Here is a 21,203-nt window from a genome sequence, read left to right on the forward strand (position 1 = left end):
CTGTGGTCTGCCCGCCAAATCGCAGCCACCTGATTTAAGGGTATTATAGGCAACATGCACAGTCTGAGTTTCCTATCTTTACATGGGAAATGTGTTCTGTGTTATTTAGAAATAGAAACATAGAAACATAGAAAATAGGTGCAGGAGTAGGCCACTCGGCCCTTCGAGCCTGCACCGCCATTCAATACGATCATGGCTGATCATCCAACTCAGTATCCTGTACCTGCCTTCTCTCCATACCCCCTGATCCATTTAGCCACAAGGGCCACATCTAACTCCCTCTTAAATAGAGCCAATGAACTGGCCTCAACTACCTTCTGTGGCAGAGAATTCCACAGATTCACCACTCTCTGTGTAAAAAATGATTTTCTCATCTCGGTCCTAAAAGACTTCCCCCTTATCCTTAAACTGTGATCCCTTGTTCTGGACTTCCCCAACATTGGGAATAATCTTCCTGCATCTAGCCTGTCCAACCCCTTAAGAATTTTGTAAGTAAATAGATTTAACTAATAAATTAATAAATAAATAATTAAATACATATATTTATTATAATGTCTGAATCAAGGAATCTTGCTAATAGCCAATGGACCTGAGGAGGTCCTGCAGCTGGGGAATACTAGCAATTATTTTTCACCTACAAACAGGGTTTTGTGTCGGGGGTTATGGGGAGAAGGCAGGAGAATGGGTTGAGAGGGAAAGATAGATCATATATGATTGAATGACAGAGTGGACTTGATGGGCTGATTTGCATAATTCTGCTCCTATAACTTACAAACTTCTCCAGTCTTATAAAGATAGGGTCAATGCTGTACAATGTCAAAATATATCATTGTCATTGGATTGTGATAATGAAAATTGGCTTGGATATGGGAGGGTAATGGCAAATGGGTATATTTCTGATTAGAAGTTAGTAACACGCAATGTACCACATGGATAGGCACTTTCTATATAAATGAGTTGGATGAGAATGTAGGAGTTATGATAAGTAAGTTTGCAAGAAACAGAAAAAATGATCTAGTTGTACACAGTGAAGAAGATACAATGGGACACAGATCTCCCCTTAACCTCTGGTGTTCCAGCAAAACCAATCCAAGCCTGCCCACCACTCCCTATAGCCAATAACCCCTAATCCAAGCATCATTTAGGTAAACCTCCTCTGAACTATTTCCAAAGCCTCCACACCCTTCTGGTTGGGATGACCAGAACTGCATGCAATACTACAAATGCGACCTAACCAAAGCCATCATGACTTCCTGACTCTTATACTCAATGCCTCAACCAATGAAGGCAAACATATGCCTTCTTCACCACTCTATCTACATGTGTTTCCATTTTCAGGGAGTTTTGGACTTGGACCCCAAGATCCCTCTATATATCATTGCCTCCATATATCTTTCTATATATCATTAAGGGTCTTGCCATCAATTGAGTATATTCCCAAATGCCACAAACTCAGTTATAGTATTTTCTAATTTAAATCCTTCTTAGGACTCCTTATCTTTGGATCTCCACTCACCCTGTGCCATAACTTGACTTTTATTTAGATTTCCTCCCATGGACCCTTGTCTTTCCTTAAGTTAGAAACTCAATTTTTCTTTCGCCTGATTGTTTCCAATGCAGGAGGCTCAGTTTTCATGTTGATTTGTTTTCTCACAGATCATGCTAACCTTTAGGTGTGCTCTGTTCAGACAAAGCCATTAAATCCAATCCTGAGGTAACAAAGTTCATAGGATCTTTGGGATTGCAATGCGAAGGCATTCAGCTTGGTTCTTGGTTCTTGGTTTCTTGGTCTTCCAAAATATTCCAAATGGAATTTAAACTGGAGGTGGTGGAGGGAGGACTTAAGCCAGAAAGGGTTATTGGGAAGAAAGAGCTACTTTAAATTTAGTTGCATCTGGTTGGGTAACTATAGTAGGGTGGAGATTATTCCATGCTTTAATTGTGCGGGGAAGAACGAATTGCTGTATCCGAGTTTGCTCAATTGCCCGATCCGAGTTTGACTTAGCACTTTTAGTAAATCTGTGATAAACATCCAACTACTTTACATGACGTACCCAGTAGCACCCATCGCAGCAGGATCATCTAATTTGATTGAAATGTGTCATTGCAAAACTGAGAGCCAAACTGCTCACTTCCCACCTTATCAATATTTCTTGCAACCATACAACCATCGTAACTCTTCAGAGAACTGACTGTTTCATATCATCCAAATAAATCATAATTCCTCTTCTGAGCTGTTTGCTATTGAAGACCACAGGTATTTCCATTACTTATATCAACCCACACCCCGCCCAAAAGATCCTCAAAGCTTAAGCTATTGAAAATGGATTGTCCTCGACTTCAAGGGTTCTCGCCATGATGCACATTTTCAGCTTGCATGCATTTATCTCCATAACATTGCCTTTTCATCTCATGGTCACCTCCACACTTCCACAATGGAAAACTCTTGGCCAAGTATCTCACGGCTGTTGCAATTTGCTTTACTTGCTGCCCTTCAGTGAAGTAAACACTGCTCAGCTCTTGTTGGCATTCACCCAAGCACTCAACACTCCAAGTCTTTGGGTCTTGAAAAATATTCTTAAAATCCCCTTAATATTTTCTTTGTTGATATTTCCAACTCATGTGACAACCCAAATGTCTGGCATGATCGATCACCTTCCCATTTGCCACCTTGCAATATGACCACAGTCTTGATTCCGTATCATTTGATATTATGGTAGTCTCGTTTGTTTGCAACCTCTGCATGCTTTGGCTCAATGCCCGTCTTAGAAAATTGCAAATGTATCAACACAAAGAACTGCAAATGCTGGTTTGCTAGGAAAAGATTCAAAATGCTGGAGTATCTCAGTGGGTCTGGAGAATGTGGATTACAAAGCCTGTTTGACGGACAAATTCATGTTCATAAGTTCTAGGAGCAGAATTAGTCTATTCAACCAATAAAGTCTACTCCGCCATTCAATCATGGCTGATTTATCTTTCACTCCCACTCAACCCCATTCTCCTGCCTTCTCCCCATAACCCCTGACACACGTGCTCATCAAGAATCTATCTATTTCTGCCTTAAAAATATCTACTGACTTGGTTTCCACAGCTGTCTGTGGCAATGAATTTCACAGATTCACCACCCTCTGAATAAAGAAATTCCTCCTCATCTCCTTTTGTCCTTTATTCTTTCATTCTGAGGTTATGGCCTCTGGTTCTACTCTTCCGACTAGTGGAAATATCCTCTCCACATCCACTCTATTCTGGCCTTTCCCTATTCAGGTTGGGCCGAAAGGCCGGTTGCTATTCTGCATGACTCTAGGACTGCACTTCTAATTCAAAAGTTCGAGTAGCTCTTCAACTTCTTCACTACCCAATGTTGCAAATTTCAATACATAGCCCTCAATCCATTTGGCTCCATTTACACAATCACACTGCCTCGGCAAGGGCAGCAGCATAATCAAGGACGTCGCACCCTGGCCTCTCCCTCTTCTCCCCTCTACCATCAGACAAAAGGTATGGACGTGTGAAAACGTACAACTTCAAATTATCAGGCAACTGAATCACCCTAACGCAACCAAAGAGCAGTCCTGAACTATTATCTACCTCATTGGTGACCCTTGGACTATCTTTGATCGGACTTTACTGGCTTTATCTTGCACAAAACGTTATTCCCTTATCTTGTATCATCTGTACTCTGTGAATGGCTCGATTGTAATCATGTATTGTCTTAACACTGACTGGTTAGCACACAACCAAAGCGTTTCACTGTACCTTGGTACACGTGACAATGAACTAAAACTGAACTCAATCCCAGTGATTTAATAATCATGATCACTGGCAAATGATCCAGACATGTATCCAAATAATGTAACTGGACCAGCTGTCTCCACTGGCAACACAATAGCTTAGGATAGATCACTCCTTCATCAGTGCCCAAGACCATTACTTTGCCTCAACAGAGTATGAAAAGTCATACCATGTGGTCCATTGCTCTTAAAGTTATGTTTTTTTGGAATTGGTAGATGGATTACATTGACTTCTTTGATCATTAATTTTCTTATGCCTCTGCATGTTTGAGTTTAGTTTATTGTCATGTGTACCAATCAAAGGTGGTCCGAGGGTCTCCAGTGAGGTAGATAGAATGAATAGAATGTCTTTTATTGTCATTCAAACAGCTTATCAAAGATAGTCGTAGGGGGCGCTGCACTGGCAGCAGCCTGTCGGCAGCGTGTTCGTTTTTTTTCAACTTTTTTTATTTTTTTAGTATGTTTAAAAGTCTGTTTTTAATGTTTCTTTGTGTGTTATGTGTGGGGGGTGGTGTGGGGGGGTAAGGGGGAAACCGTTTCGGCCGCCTCTTCCATGGAGAGGCGACTTTTTCAGGTCGCCTCCCCCGTGGCCTAACAGCAAGGATCGGCACGGACTTTCCCGGAGACGCGCCCGGAGCTTCAGCGGCGGGCGCAGCGTGGACTCTCGGCGTGGAGCGGGTGAGACCTCGCTGGAGGGGAGCGCTCCGTTACGCTGGCCCGCGGCAGCCGGCAGCCGGCAGTCTGAAGCCGCAGTCTGCAGAACTCCAGCTGGTGCGGCGTCTACAGCCCGGGATCCCTCGTGGAGGACCCGGGGGGAAGAAGAAGCTTCCACCGCCGGCCCGCGGCCGTCTTCTACCGCGGGTGCGGCATGGACTTACAATCTCCCCTGGAGGGGAGCTTCGACCGCCGGCCCTGCAGACTGCGGTGCTTCCGGCTGCGGCACGGCAGGTACTTTAAAACTTTGACCGCCGGCCTGCACCAGCCTGAAGCCGCGGTCTCTGGTTGGGAAGAGCCGATCCTGGACTCACCTTGACTTTGACTTTGTCCCTTACCATCTGGACGCCCGCAGCAACGGCTGTGGAGGGTGGTGGTCCCGACCACGGGGGAAAATGGAGGAGGACTGGCCAAGCTCTGTGCCTTCCACCACAGTGATGAATGCTGTGGTGGATGTTTGTGTAAAATGTTTATTGTGGTTGTGTTCTTTATTACTGTACCGCTGCTGGCAACCCAAATACCACCGACCTTGGTTGTGTGGCAATTAAATTATATCTATCTATCTATCTTATTGTCATTCAAACTGTTTGAACGAAATTGCATTTTCTACAGTCTTAGCAATTACAAAAAAACTCAAGACCCAAATTTAACACACTTTACACAGACATCCATCACAGTGAATCTCCAACACCTCCTCACTGTGATAGAAGGTAAAAGTCTTATCTCTTCCCTTTGTTCTTCTCCCGCGGTCCAGCAGTCCAACTGCAATGTCGAGGCGAACTGGGGCTTCCGATGTTAAAGCCCCCGGCGGGCGATGGTAAGTCCCGCGGCCGTTAAACTGCGCTGGGCGATGTTAGGCCCCGCTCCAAGTCATTTCACCCCGCGATTACAGCGGGAGAAGTTGCCGTTGCGGGAGCTCCGAAAAGCGGTCTCCCACCAGGGACCTGCGAGCTCCCGATGTTCCTGTCCACCGGGCCTGCGGCCGGAGCCTCCGAAGCTCCAAAGTCAGGTTGAAGCTTTGGTTGAGTGCTATCCAGTCAGTGGAAAGACAATGCATGATTACAATCAGGCAGCCCATTACAGGCTGTCTACAGTGTACAGGATAAAGGGAATAGAAATGTTGTTGTTGCAGTAGAGGTTTAAAAGAGTGGAGCGATTATAATGAACGATTGCAGATCCACTTCTGGGATCGGCATGAAGAGAATCGCCTGGCTTGGGCGCTATCTTGTCGGCCGATGGAGCTGTTGGAGCAGCTCTTGGAGCTGGTCAGGATAACCAGTGGTCAGTTTAATATTCTGCCCGGGAGAGATAGACGAGAGCACAAGTTGTTCATCATGGATGTATCTAAAATGGGCAAAAAACGAGCCCATTGTGGGACCGACAAGTCAGGGCAAGCAGAAGCACCACATTTCGAGAAAAAAGCCCAACATGAGCTAATTTCAAAAACCCAAACTCCTTGTTGTTTTATATGATCTTCATTAACCAATTGCCAACCAAAATGTACACGATGAATCTCTGGAACCAAAACGTGTGGTGAATCTCTAGAATTCTCTGCCACAGAAGGTAGTTGAGGCCAGTTCATTGGCTATATTTAAGAGGGAGTTAGATGTGGACCTTGTGGCTAAAGGGATCAGGGAGTATGGAGAGAAGGCAGGTACAGGATACTGAGTTGGATGATCAGCCATGATCATATTGAATGACGGTGCAGACTTGAAGGGCCGAATGGCCTACTCCTGCACCTATTTTCTATGTTTCTATGATATGGTAGAAAAAACATTTAACTGGAAAACTCAAGCAGCTAAATAGATAGGTGGCAAAACATCAAATGGATTGACATGACACCAAGTGAAAGGCTATCCAACAAGAAATTAGAGAGGGTTAGATTTAGCTCTTAGGGCTAATGGAATCAAGGGATATGGGGAAAAAGCAGGAATGGAGTACTGATTTTGGATGACCAGCCATGACCATATTGAATGATCGAAGGGCCGAACGGCATACTCCTGCACCTATTTTCTATGTTTCTATGTTTCTAAATGGAAAGCATCCAAAATAATAATTTGAATTCAATTTTTGAAGTAATACAATGTAGTTTTGTCTGAGATTCTATCTTTAATTTAGAGTTTGGAGGCTTTCTAACATTTTATCGGAGGCATTCGCCAAATATTCAATCGTTTGCAATAAAGCATGATTGATTTTTTTTCCCTTTGGAACGGAACTCAACAAAATGCTATTGATTCATAGCTGAGTTGCCTCTCAAGATGGATGTGTTTTACAATTATTTCTCCCTGACAACACCAGCATTTATTATCTGCCCCAAAGTGTCCTCCGAAGGCATTAAGAGGATTTCTATAAACCAGATTAATTTGAGTAGTTGACCAGGCTACTTTATGGGGCCATTAAGAACCAAACACAGTGGTGGCAAAATACTATCGCATGTCGGAGAAGGAATGTAGTTTTCTACCCTCTTGGACGTGATCGATCTGCTTTCACCATTAATCTGTTCGCTTCATGGTCACTTTTGTCTCTGAGATTCTATCTTTAAATTAGAGTTTGGAGGCTTACTAATGTAGAAATACAAACTTTTCTTAAATCCCTTTTACGCAAACTGAATTCAAACTCTTACACCTTCATTGCATGAATTTAATTCCCTGCTCTCTAGATAACACCCTGCTGCAGTCCGACAGACAAGGACAAAATGATCTCCTACACCTCAAGATGTTCACACAGCAGTCGTTAGTTTTCCCAAGTGGCACACTGTCCCGCAAGGACAATCACAAGGGAGTTGGAGAAACATCCAAACATGCTTTTATTTAAAAGGGATACTATCTTTAGGAAAAGTATGCTGGATAAATCATCAAACATCTGGATCGAGGAATGAGATTGGTAACCTAGTGTTATTTTACACAGTTTAATTTTAATACTATCACAACGTCGAAGAAACATGTAGTACTATCACAATGTTTAAGACTGGTACATGGATAGGATAGGTTTAGAGGCATATGGGCCAAACACAGGCAGGTGAGACGATGGGGCATGTTGATCGGTGTGGACAATGATGGGCCGAAGGGTTATGATTCTAATTTCTGAGGCCATATGTGATACCTTTCACCATAATAAGGTGTGATAAGTGCATTTTAATAAATGCAGAGCCTCTAGGAAGGAATGATGTTCTGTTCTTCTTGTCTGTTGCCTCTGTTTCTGTCTTATGTCACTGGTTCACAAAGATAATGACTATGTTTCCACCCATATTAAGACCTCTTTACACAATTACAATGACAAGAGTACTGACTGACTCAGATTTTCAATCAGTTACATGGGGATTGCAATGTGACCTTTTGACTGAAGAAATTAAATAGCCTCAGAAATAAACAGACTTATTCCACAAATAATTCTCTCCAAATTCACTCACATGCAATATTAATTCTATATATTGGCAATCTTAGTGAATCCTTAACACAACTGTGACAAAGGAAGTCACCGGTTGCTTTAGTTTAGTGTAGTTTAGTTTAGTTTAGCGATACAGCACGGAAAAAGGCCCTTCGGCCCACGGAGTTCGCACCAACCTGAGATCCCCACACACTAACACTATCATACAGACTAGGGACAATCTACAATTATTCCAAGCCAATTAACTTACAAACCTGTACGTCTTTGGAGTGTGGGAGGAAACCGAAGGTCTCGAAGAAAACCCACGCAGATCATAGGGAGAACGTACAAACTGTGTACAGACACCACCCATATTCAGGATCGAACCCGGATTTCTCTGGCGCAGGAAGGCAGCAGCTCGACCACTGCGCCACCGTGCTGCCCCATCTCTGAAATTACAGCTTATTTTAGATTAACAGAGAGATGGGATGATAGTGGTCTTCTTCAAGCACATGGGGACCTCAGAAAGGAGTAGTGAGAGGTTAAAGATGTCTGTGCATAACTCTGCCACCTGATCCCATAGGTCTTGAGATCTGATCAAGGTATATCAGGCAGAATCTAACCAGTCTTACATTGCAGTAGTGCATTATTTTCTTGCATTTGGATTTCACAGAAATATAGACCAGAATAACATCTGTCTCTTTTATTCTATTGTGTGTCTGGCCAAGACACTTTTGGGAGTTGGGTATGTGGATTTCCAAATGCCTTTGGATCTCCAATATTTCCAGTAATTTCCTTTAGAAAGCACTGTCCTGACTACAGCAGCCATCTTGAGCTTCGAATTGGATATTATTGAGACTCACCTTCCTATTCCTACACTCACCTGTCTCTGCTTTGTCTTCTTCACTGCCACGCTGAGGCCAAATACAAACTCGCGTTTGTTCACTCGTGTGTCAGATGATGTTGACAGAATTGTCGCCGACCTGTCACAGAGCGCATCGCGTCATCGCTTCCAGGGATCGCCACGAGGAGGCTTCTGACATGATCCCCAGAATGCAAACTAGAACAGCACCACATGTTGTGCTTCGAGAGCCTTCAGTCCAATGGTATGATCATGGAATTTTCCGATTCAAGTGGGAACTTTCCCACTTCCATCAGTTGATCTAGGGTGCTTCTCCCGTTGTTCACCTCTTATTCCCAGTGCACCGAGTTCATTTTAAAATTCTTTTATTTGTTTTCAAATCGTTGAATGGGCTCGCCCCGCCTTACCTCTCTGAGCTGCTCCACCTATATGCTCCTGCCCGGTGCCTCAGGTCAGCTGATCAGCTGCTCCTTGAGGTACCACGGTCTAAGCGGAAGCTCAGAGGGGATAGAGCCTTTTCTGTTGCTGCTCCGGCACTTTGGAACACCTTGCCGTTGCACATCAGACAGGCCCCCTCACTGTCCATCTTCAAATCCTCCCTAAAAACTCATTTTTATTCTCTGGCTTTCGACACTGGCTGAGACATTGCTCCTGTTCTTAGTGCTTTTAATGTCTTTTAATTTTTACTGTTTTTAGTCCTTCGTTTTACGGTTTTTAATGGTTTGTAATAACTTTTTGTCCATGAGTTCTCATGTACAGCACTTTGTGGCAACTGCGGTTGTTTAAAGCGCTTTATAAATAAAGTTTATTATATTATTATTATTATTATTATTATTCACCCTTTTCATTCCTCCACCATCCCACATCACCGAGACTTATCCCCTTCCCCACATGGGTTCATCTTCCCATCATCCCTCTTTTATCTGAGTCCAACTATCACCTAATGCCCCTGTCCCACTTAGGAAACCTGAACGGAAACCTCTGGAGACTTAGCGCCCCACCCAAGGCTTCTGTGCAGTTCCCGGAGGTTTTTGTCAGTATCCCTACCTGCTTCCACTACCTGCAACCTCCGGCAACCACCTGCAACCTCTGGGAACCGCACAGAAACCTTGGGTGGGGCGCAAAGTCTCCAGAGGTTTCCGTTCAGGTTTCCCAAGTGGAACAGGGGCATAACAGTATCTCCTTTTCCCCTCACCTCAATCCCACCTCATTTGCCCATCATTCCCTCATCACCTGATTTCCCCTATCATCCACCAGCCTTGATATATTGGCCAACTAGCTCTGCACATCTCAGTCCTGATGCAGGGTACACACCCTAAAATGCCAACCATCCCTTCGTCTCCACAGATTGTACTTGGCCCAATGAGAACTTCCAGCAGTTTACATTTTACTCCAGATTCCAGCCTTGTGTTTGCAAGGACAAGAGCTTGAAGGTTTCACTCCAAGTCACACACATTCCTGACGTGGAAATATTGCTGGATCCAAATCCTTACATTTTCTACCCATTAGCACTGTTGGAGCACGTTGACAAGGCAGTCTGTAGCAGTTCAAGAAGGTAGCCTATCACCACTTACACATGGCCATTAGGATGGCGAATAAATGTTGCCTCACTTTTTACCTCAGTCATAGAGTCATATTGTGCAGAAATAGGCCCCTTTGGCCCAAACTCCCCTTGCCAACCAAGATGCCCCATCTACACTAGTCCCATTGCTCCCATTCGGCCCATATCCCCCTAAGCCTTTCCTATCCATGTGCCTGGCCAAGTGTCCTTTCAATGCTGATATAGAACCTGCCTCAACTACCTCCACTGGCAGCTCGTTCCATATACACACCACCCTCTGAGTGAAATCGTTACCCCTTTCAATCTTTCACTTCTCACCTTAAACCAATGCTATCTCATAACCGATTCAACTACCCTGGAAAATTCACCCTATCTATTCCACTCATATTTTTATACACCTCTATAAGATCTCTTCTCAGTCTCCTGTGCTCCGAATAAAGTACTAGCCTGCGCAACCTCTCCCTATAACTCGGGCTCTCAAATCCTGGCAGCATCCTCGTTAAGCTTTTCTGCTGTCTTTCCAGGTTCCTTCCTATATCAAGTTGACAAAAACTTCCCATATCAAGGTGACCAAGCATGGTCTCATTACAATGCAATCTTTGCTTTATTCCTTACCACCCACACACACACACACACATGCATATAGTTATATCAGTAAATCAATATGTGACATCCATTCCCCACTGTTTATTATATAATTAGATGTACAACTGAGATAAGAATAGTGAAAAACTGTAGATAGAAATCTAAAATGAAAAGAGAAAATACCCAACTAGTCATTCCTGATGATAATAAACCATAAATTCTATTTCTCCATAGTTACTGCATGATTCTGCTGAGTATTTTCAGCTTTTTCTGTTTTAATTGCTAAAACATAAAGAATTCTGAGAAATTAATTCCAGTCAATAATGTTAAAAGCATGACACAAGGCAGAAGCTATTTTGTTTCCATATTCAATTGAATATGACGACTGCAGTGAATCTCAAAGGGTTGAATTTACTATTATCAAATTTTGGGCTCCGATTAGCAAGAATTTCTAACAATATAAGGTCATAAGGAATAGGAATAGAATTGGCCATTTATCCCATCAAGTCTACTCCGCCATTCAATCATGTCTGATCTATCTCTCCCTCCTAACCCCATTCTCTTGCCTTCTCCCCAATATTTACTGTTGGAAATATATGTGCATGAATTTTAGTTTAAACTTCACATTTGAACATACTTCTTCTGTGCATGTTTGATTTCTTTCATGTTTCTTAACAACAATGTATTTCGCGTCAACCTTTCTCATTGTAAATTTTGCTTGCATTACCAAAGTTACCGTTTGTTCAGAGTTCAGGGAGGAATATCAATAGGTAATCATTTTCAATTTAAATAGTCAGAAAATTGGCAGGGATTCATCTTCTCTATCCATGTGTTTCTTACTGTGCTCTAAAACCGCAGCAAAGATGAAAATGCACTCTGATTGGTATTGCACTTCGCACTTAGCAAACTGCCATTCTTACTTTTATTCTCATAGCGACAAATCAATGTTAAAATTTATACCATCATCAATTCTGAGTCGCTACGACAAAAGACTGCTGATGCCGCATGCTTTTCACAGGGAACATATGAACCAGGAGCTTTCCTGGTCCGCATAAGGAGAATCTTTGAAGGAGAGTGAGCAGGATTTTTGGGCATTGTTTAATTACGTGATGCCAGGTTTCTGCCGAGAGCTTTAACTCTCATTGAGTTTAGTTTTGTTTAGAGATTAAATGCGGAAAACAGGCCCTTCAGCCCACCAAGTCCGCATTGATCAGCGATCCCCACACACTGACACTACCCTACATACATTGAGTACAATCTTCCATTTATACCAAGCAAATTAACCTACAAACAAGTAGGTCTTTGGAGTGTGGGAGGAAATCGAAGACCTCGGAGAAAACCCACGCAGGTCACGGGGAGAACATACAAACCCCGTACAGAGAAGAACCCGTAATCAGGATCGAACCCTGATCTCTGGCGCTGTAAGGCATAGAAACATTGAAAATAGGTGCAGGAGTAGGCCATTCGGCCCTGCACCGCCATTCAATATGATCACGGCTGATCATCCAACAGTATCCTGTACCTGCCTTCTCTCCATACCCCCTGATCCCTTTAGCCACAAGGGCCACATCTAACTCCCTCTTAAATATAGCTTGGTATATAACTTCAATATATAGCTTTAAAGCTTCAAATATAGCTTAAGGCAGTAGCTCTACCCCTGGCCACCGTGCCATCCTTTGATTTCAAATGTTAGCCCTGGTTCTCAATTTCCTGACCTGCTGAGTACATCCGGTATTTCCTGTATTCACTTCATAATTCCAGCATCTGCAGTCTTGTTGCAACAAAGAACTGCAGATGAAGGCACAAAGTGCTGGAGTAACTCAGTGGGTCAGGCAGCATCTCTAGAGAACATGGATAGGTGACGGTTCAGGTCGATACTCCTCTTCTGTCTGATTTTTGTTTTGTTTTGCTTTTCAATTAATAAAAGAGACACCATGAGCTACCAGAAGAGCGAGCAATTAATGATGTAGAGCTGAATAGATGCGCAAGCCCTTCACTTAATGGACTTGTTAAAATGTAGATCACAAGCATGTCTGAGACGCTACATCTTGAAGATATGAGACTCGTCTTAGCAGGAAAATCAGAGCAATTTTCAAAGATATGGTCTCCTTTCATTGATTCATTACAAGTATAGTATGGTGCAACACAATTTTGGAATTAAACCAATTTACGGACAGGGTGATGGGTGTGGTGAGAAATTAAGCAGGTATATCAACACGTTTTGGTCCCTTTTTAAAAAAATTATTTTTCGTTTTTGTCTTCTTATTCTTTTTTTTGTTTTTACTTATTCACTCTTTGACTACACTATTTGGTAGTTTAGGGGTTTACACATTCACTATTTCTTTCACTTTCTTTCTTTCTTGCTCTTTCTCTCTTTTTCTATTTCTTCTCTGTCAAAATTAAAATGGAAGATGTACATTAAATGTATTTTGTCATATGCCGCGGTTTATACTACTGTACACTGCTTCTTATAAAAATATTAATAAAAACATTTAAAAAAGTGAGGAGCATTGGAAGTATTACAGTCTAAAACATCATCAAAAGGTGATGTGGAAACAAATTGGCAAGTCAATAGAACTGGGGAAGCATTTAAGAAACAAGTGTACAATTGTATTCAGGCATAGTGCTAACTGATCTGATTGGATAGCACGTAATTAAAAGCTGAACACTGTACCTCGGTAAACATGACAAACTAAACTGAACTGAAAATTTGGGGATTAAATGGGAACGGTTCAGCACCAAACTGTTGTCCGCGGGGTTTCAGCCCCACTCTCTTGACGCTGGGACCCGACCCTTTTGCACAAATGATCTCGAGATGATCTAGCACTACTTGCTAAATTCCAGCAATAGATGGCAGCTATCGTAGCCTTAAAGATTACAGTGTACTCCACCTATAAATTTATTCTGTGCACAAAAGTGCACAGGGCAGAAGTTAAAAAAAATGCATCATTTTCTTGGCAGCTTCTCTTTTGAAAGCCGTCCAGTCAGAATAAAGTTCAATTACTTTGCTGAAAACCATAAGATAACAAAAGGTGCATTGTTAGCCAAAGGTTCCATAGGGTGCTCTGTCACGTCTGAGTCAGATGAATATGGGTTCACCCCTCAGCACAGAGACATAAAGACAAAATCTAATTTGTTGAACGACAGTTCTGAGGGAGAGTTTTGAGATTTAGCTTGGATTCAGGCCCTTCGGCTCATCCAATCCACGCCGACCATCGATCACCTTTGCAAACAAATTCAATGTTATCAATTTTGCAGAGGCCAATTAACCTAGAGACAGACCCACGTGTCTTTGGGATGTGAGAAAAAGCCGGAGCACTCGGAGGAAACTGACATGGCCACAGGGAGAATGTGCAAACTCCACACCGACTCGTGGTCAGGATCGAACCAAGGATTCTGGCACTGTGAGACAGCAGCTCTCGCAGCTATGCTGCTGTGCAGCCCTTGGCTGCAATGCCCGGTGTCTGGTATTTTGAATGAGATGCTGATCCATGAACCAGTCTGTTTTCTTCTGGCAAAAATGTCCTCAGTACTATTCTGACAACTAAAAAGGGGAATACGCATAGGTTCATGGCCAAGTTTTATTAATCAACCAGCATTGTTATACAACCTGAGGCCATAAACGGCAACATGTCATGTTTTTTGTTTTATGTCAATGTTTGACATAACGTTGCCTCACCTCCTGCACCCTCGGCAGCCCTCAGGGTGTTCAGTTCAGTTTAGTTTTTTCTCACGTGTACAGAGGTACAGTGAAAAGCATTTGATGCGTGCTAACAAGCCAGCGGAAAGGCAATACATGATTACAATCGAGCCATTCACGTGATAAGAGAAAAACGTTTAGCGCAAGGTAAACCCAGTTCAGCTGTGGGGGGCGCTGCGGTGCATGGGGTCGGAGGACTGCGCACGGGGTCGGAGGACTGCGTGTGGGGTGAAGGACTGCGTGTGGGGAGAAGGACAGCGCATTCGCAGGATGGTATGTTGGTGGGATGGGCTGCTGGAATTCCCTGCAGCAGCCTGGGGACCAATTGGATCGGATGCAGCTCCATGATGCTAAGCTACGGATCGGACAAGGCCTGAAGCGGTACGAAGTGGTGGAGCAGCAGTGGAGGACATCAACAGCATCGTCAGACCAGGCTTACCCCTGCAACTCTGACCCATTACTGCCACCAGGACAATGAGCCTTTAAGACCAAGAGTTTACATTTTAAAGTACTTTGAGGCTTGAAGCTCGCTAGATACTGTACAGCCAGAATAATAACGACTCTTATGTACTGCCTCAGTGTAATCTATTCTTATACTCATAATAATTACTTTATTAGCCAAGTATGTTTTGCAACATACAAGGAATTTGATTTGCACTACAGTCATATCTAAATAAAAGCAACAAAACACACAAAATACATTGTAAAATAAACATCCACCGCAGTGAATCCTCCACATTCCTCACTGTGATGGAAGGCAAAATAAAGTTCAATCTCTTCCCTTCTTTGTTCTCCCGCCTTCCGTCGTCGGGACGATCTTGACTCCCGTAGCCAGCGGCGGGCCCTCCATGTCGGGGCGATCAAGCTCCTGCACCGGGGGGGGGGGATCTCAGCTCCCCCACACCAAGCGATCTACCCCGGGTCGGGGCTGGTCAAAGCCATTCGTGACTGGAGATTCCCGACATCAGCCTCTACCCGAGACTTCGAGCTCCTCGATGGTGAAATCAGCAGGTTGGAGCGTTGATCCCAGGCAAGGGATCGCAGGCTCCGATGGTAAGTCCAAGGCCCCGCGGTGGGGCCTAAAGTCAGGCTCGAGCAAGGCCGCCCGCCAGCTCCATGATGTTAGGCTGCAGAACCGCCAGAGATACAATCCGGAAATCTATCGCATATCCAGCAAGGTAAGAGATTGAAAAAAAGTTTCCCCCACCCCCCACATAAAACAAACCAGAGAACATTAACACATACTTTTAAAACACACTAAAAATAACAAAAAATATACTTGCATATATGTATAACAACTCATATACTTAAATATGATTGAGCTTGTGTACAGTAAGATTTCTACTGAATTGTATGCAAAAAATAATAATTTCACAGTGCCCGGGTTGATAAAGAACTGTTTAATCATCGATCTATTGGCCAACCACCCTGCCCCCATTACAATGCAAAACTATAATGTGCCAGACATACCCAGGCAGGTCAGGAAACATCTATGAGGAGAGAACCATTTCAGGTCAAAAGTCTTCCATCCAGTCTGGTTTATAAGAACATATTGTAAGAAGTAGAATGAAGGGTAGGCTGTTCAGACCTTTGAGCCTACTGGACCATTCCATGGGATCATTGCTGGTCTGCTACCTGAATCCAATGTTCATAAAGAACAGCATGGAGACAGGTATTTGTCCCAACTTGTTCATGTCAACGTTATATCAAAGCTAGTCTCATTTGCCTCTGTTTGCCCCACATCCCCCTAAACCATTTCCGTACATGTAATCATCTTTTAAATGCCACCATTGTTCTCACCACAACAGCTTTCTCTGGCAGCTCATTCCATATATGTACCACCCTCTGCATAAGGTAACTGGCCCTAAGATATCTTTTAAATCCTTCCTTTCCCTTCCTTAAACCTATTCTATACCTCAGTACATGTAAATTAAAATAAACTCAAATCATCTTTTCTATATGTTCTAATAAAGTTATTCTTTTAAACCGTATGAAACAGATATTGCCTTCTCAACTTCTCCTAATATGACAGACCCAGCACTCCAGGAACTAATCTTGTGAATAGGTTCCCTAAAGTAAATGTGTATTTTTTTTTTAAAGACAATTCTCCAGGATATAATATCTTCATAAAACTAACCTCAAAAGAAACATAATGTAAGAGCAAAATACAGCATATTTTGAAGTCTGAAATTCATCAGGTCAGTCAGCATCTGCGCACAGGGAGGTAGTGTTAATGTTTCACCATAGGTTGAACCATGACGATTTTTTTCTTCACAGTTGCTGAATGATCAGCAGATTATTCCAATTTTTGATTATTTATTTTAGATCTGAGAACATTTTGCATGTGTATAATTGATCAATGTTTGCAGCATGCTCCAGTGTGCTTTAGGGAAGGAAGGTGTAAAATGGAAGATGTTTTTCACTGGCTCCCCACTGACAATGCCCTCTAATTTTCAAATATTGATAATTTATCCATGCAACCAGCCAGCCAGCAAAGGAATCTTTTAACTTAATGAACACAATTCTATGTGATTAGACAGTTATTTAACTCACAGAGGCCAGCCAGATTTCTGTCATACTGAGTCTTATAATGAACTTATAATGAGGAATAAGGAAATGGCAAAGAAATTGAAGAAGTATTTTACGTCTGTTTTTATGGAAAACAACATATATAAAAATAGAAATACTGGCGAACCGCGGGTCCATTGTCAGCGAGAGAAAAAATATACCAGTGGAGGAATTAAAGATCCTGTAAATGGATAAATCCAAAACAAATCCCAAAGACCTGATGGTCTACTTCCCAGACCTTTGAAAGAGGTAGAAATGGAGCTTCATGTTCCTTCGCGTTAATATTACCGATATCCTGTCGTGGACCAACCACATTGATGCAATAGCCAAAGACTCTATGCATTTACCTGATCTATCCGTCACGTGATTTTATACACCTCGATAAGATCACCCCTTAACCTACTGCGCTCCAAATAATAAATTCCTAGCCTACCAACCTATTCCTATAGATCAGGCCCTCGAGTCCTGGCAACATCCTTGTAAATCTTCTCTGCACCCTTTCGAGTTTGATGATATCATGAGGATACGGACAAGTGGAATGAGTGGGCAACCTGGAAGATGAAGTATGATGTGGAAGAATGTGAGGTCGGCCACTTTAGCACATAGAAACATAGAAAATAGGTGCAGGAGGAGGCCATTCGGCCCCTCGAGCCAGCACCGCCATTCATTGTGATCATGGCTGATCGTCCCCTATCAATAACCCGTGCCTGCCTTCTCCCCATATCCCTTGACTCCACTAGCCCCTAGAGCTCTATCTAACTCTCTCTTAAATCCATCCAACGACTTGGCCTCCACTGCCCTCTGTGGCAGGGAATTCCATAAATTCACAACTCTCCGGGTGAAAAAGTTTTTTCTCACCTCAGTCTTAAATGACCTCCCCTTTATTCTAAGACTGTGGCCCCTGGTTCTGGAATAAATACAGAAATAGTGATTTTTTTTTCAAATGGAGAGAAATTGGGTGGCATTGATTTTCAAAGGGTGTCCTTGTCCACTTGTCACTGAAAGTTAACATGCGGATGTATCCAGATGATTCGGTAGACAAGTGGTTATGGAAGAGAGTGTTTTAAGGTCATCATCCCTAGCAAGTTAAAGGCTTGGGGCATGGAGGTTGACAGTGTGAGAAGGAGTGGATGGGGAAAGGGCAGTGTGGTTTGACTAATAAGGGAATCATAGAAGCATAGAAGCATACAGAAATGGTACTTAAGGCCCACCTCACCCATGCTGCCCACCTGCACTAATTCCATTGGCCCGCATTAGACCTGTATACTTAAGGTCTTAAGGAATAGGAGTAGAATTTGACCATTCGGCCCATCAAGTCTACTCCGGCATTCAATCATGGCTGATCTATCGCTCCCTCCTAACCCCATTCTCCTGCCTTCTCCGCATAACCACTAACACCTGGACTAATCAAGAATCTATCTATCTCTGCCTTAAAAATATCCACTGACTTTCTCCTTCCTAAAAGAACATCCTTTAATTCTAGTCTGAGACTCTCCCATTAGTGGAAACATCCTCTACACATCCACTCTATCCAAGACTTTCACTAATCTGTATGTTTTAATGTCCTCCCTCATTCTTCTAAACTCCAGCGAGTACAGGCCCAGTGCCGACAAACACTCATCATAGGTTAACCTACTCATTCCTCGGGTCATTCTCGTCAACCTCTCTAGAGCCAGCACATCCTTCCTCTGATATTGTGCCCAAAATTCCTCACAATTTTCCAAATGCGGCCTTACCAGCGCCTTATAAAGCCTCAACATTACATCCCTGTTTTTGTATACAAGCCCTCTTGAAATAAATGCTGGCATTTAGTTTGCTTTCTTTACTACTGATTCGACTTGCAGATTAACTTTTTGGGAATCCTGCACCAGTACTCCAAAGTCTCTTTGCACCTCCGATTTCTGGATTCTCACCCCATTTAGAAAATAGTCTATGCCTTTATTCCTACTAAAATAATGCATGCCTCCATACTTTGCTGCATTAAATTCCATCTGCCACTTCTCTGCCCACTCTCCAAACCTATCCAAGTCCTTCTGCTATGATACAGCTTTCTCTACACTACCTGCCCCTCCACCTATTTTCGTATCAAGCTTTGCCACAAAGCCTTCAATCCCCTCATCCAAATCATTAATATACAACGTGAAGAGTAGCACCAACCCTTGCGAAACTCCACTAGTTACTGGCAGCCAACCAGAAACAGGGCCCTTTATTGCCACTCTTTGTCTTCTGCCATCCAGCCAACCTATTATCCATGCTTGTATCTGCACTATGAGATTGTGGGCTCTCATCGCCCCAAAGCAGCCTAACGTGTGGCAGCCTATCAAAGGCTATCAGAAAATCTAAGTAAACAACATCTACTGACTTGTTTGTCTGTCCTGCTATTTACTTCTTCAAAGAACTCCAGCAAAATTACTGAAGCCAAAAATGTTACCGAAGCCAATTAACTGACAATTAAGTATCCCTGAAAGCCTTTCAATGCTATACAGCACTAGAAACGGGTTCAATCCTGACCACAGGTGCTATCTGTACGGTGTTTTCACATTCTCCCTGTGATCGCGTGGGTTTTCTCCGGGGGCTCCGGTTTCCGCCCACACTCCAAAGACGTCCAGGTTTGTCAGTTAATTGGCTTCAGTAAAAATTGTAAATTGTCCCCAGTGTGTAGGGTAGTGCTAGTGAACGGGATGATCGCTGGTCGGCGCAGTGGGACGAAGGGCCTGTTTCCACGCGGTATGTCTGAAGTCTAAAAGTAAGGACAGGTGCAAGTTTTATTACACGGAGGATAGTGGGTATCTGGAACATGCTGCCAGTGGTGTTGGTCAAGAGGCTTTTGGATAAGTACATGGATTGCGGGTCGGCGAGGACCCGGTAGACCGAAGGGCCTATTTCCATGCAGTATGTCTGAAGACTAAAAGTCTAACAAGAGTAGCTGTGCTAATACCTTTTTAAAAATGTGGGGAAAGGCGCAGATGTACACGTATGGCATCTCTGTGTGGTATCTCAGCTGCACGGAAGCGGAGAGGAGAGCTCTTCAGTGCGTCGTCCACGGAGCGCAGAAGATGATTGGGACACAGCTGCCAGCCTTGGAGGGCATCTACCACACACGGTGCCTCAGGAAGGCCGTCAGCATCCATGAAGACTCCTCACACCCTTGTAACGGACTGTTCGAACTCCTACCTTCCGGCAGACGTTACAAGGCCTTCTACGCCCACACCTCCAGACTCAGGAAAAGCTTCATCCCCAGAGCTATAACTGCTCTGAACCGGCCCTGCTGAGTGCCCCCCACCCCCATGAACTGTCTCCCTCGGATGTTCTCGTCGCACATCGACCCGGCACAGACACATTTGCACTTTAGACTGTTTAGACTGTTTTACCGTTTTACTGTTCTTTTTATCAATCATGTTCTCGGGGTATCTAAATCTAAATTTTATTAGTTGTTTAAGTTATGACATCGGATGGAAGCTGCATAACAAACTCGTTGCACATATGCGCAATGACAATAAAAGATATTATTATTATTATTATTAATATTATTATTATTATTATTTTTACTATGCAGCCTCTTGGCTGCTGCAATGGACGCGAGCCAAACCTCGCGTCTGTGAGACGCTGTCACTGAGCAGAGCGTGACTGATGCTGTGTCAACAGGTCGCGCCGCTCTCAGTTAAAATTCATTACTCAGGCAAGATGGAAGGCCTGAATTAAGCATTCTGACAAGCCTGAAATAAGAAACGAAATCAAGACAAAACAGGCAGCACAAAAAAAAGGCTCTGCTAATTTTGCCCTGAGGCTTTTATTTCCTTCCACCCTTCTCAGTCTTTCTGTAAATTGTTTTTACCTTCTTAATACGTGTAGTATTTGAGGGAGCTTTACAAGATTTCTTTATGCGTATTAAGTCTGAACCTAGGAAAAGTTCAATGAATCAATTGTCGTTTTTAAAGCGAGTCCTTTAAACAATCAAGCTGCCAAGAATGAAATCACAGCTGCTGGGTCTCCACCGAGCCACAAAATGCTTCACTCTTTCATTGCCAGACTTCCCTGGCCCAAGCACAGTCAAAT

The 21,203-nt window shown here is 43.2% G+C and overlaps 1 protein-coding gene across 4 annotated transcripts in view; it reads right to left on the bottom strand.

Moving 5' to 3' along the window:
• dcc (DCC netrin 1 receptor) overlaps positions 1 to 21,203 on the bottom strand; it is a 1,158,836-nt gene that overhangs the window by 1,010,587 nt on the left and 127,046 nt on the right. The gene's annotated exons all lie outside the window — the stretch shown is intronic.

Source organism: Amblyraja radiata, chromosome 1, assembly GCF_010909765.2.
Source record: "Amblyraja radiata isolate CabotCenter1 chromosome 1, sAmbRad1.1.pri, whole genome shotgun sequence".
NCBI classification, from domain to species: Eukaryota; Metazoa; Chordata; class Chondrichthyes; order Rajiformes; family Rajidae; genus Amblyraja; species Amblyraja radiata.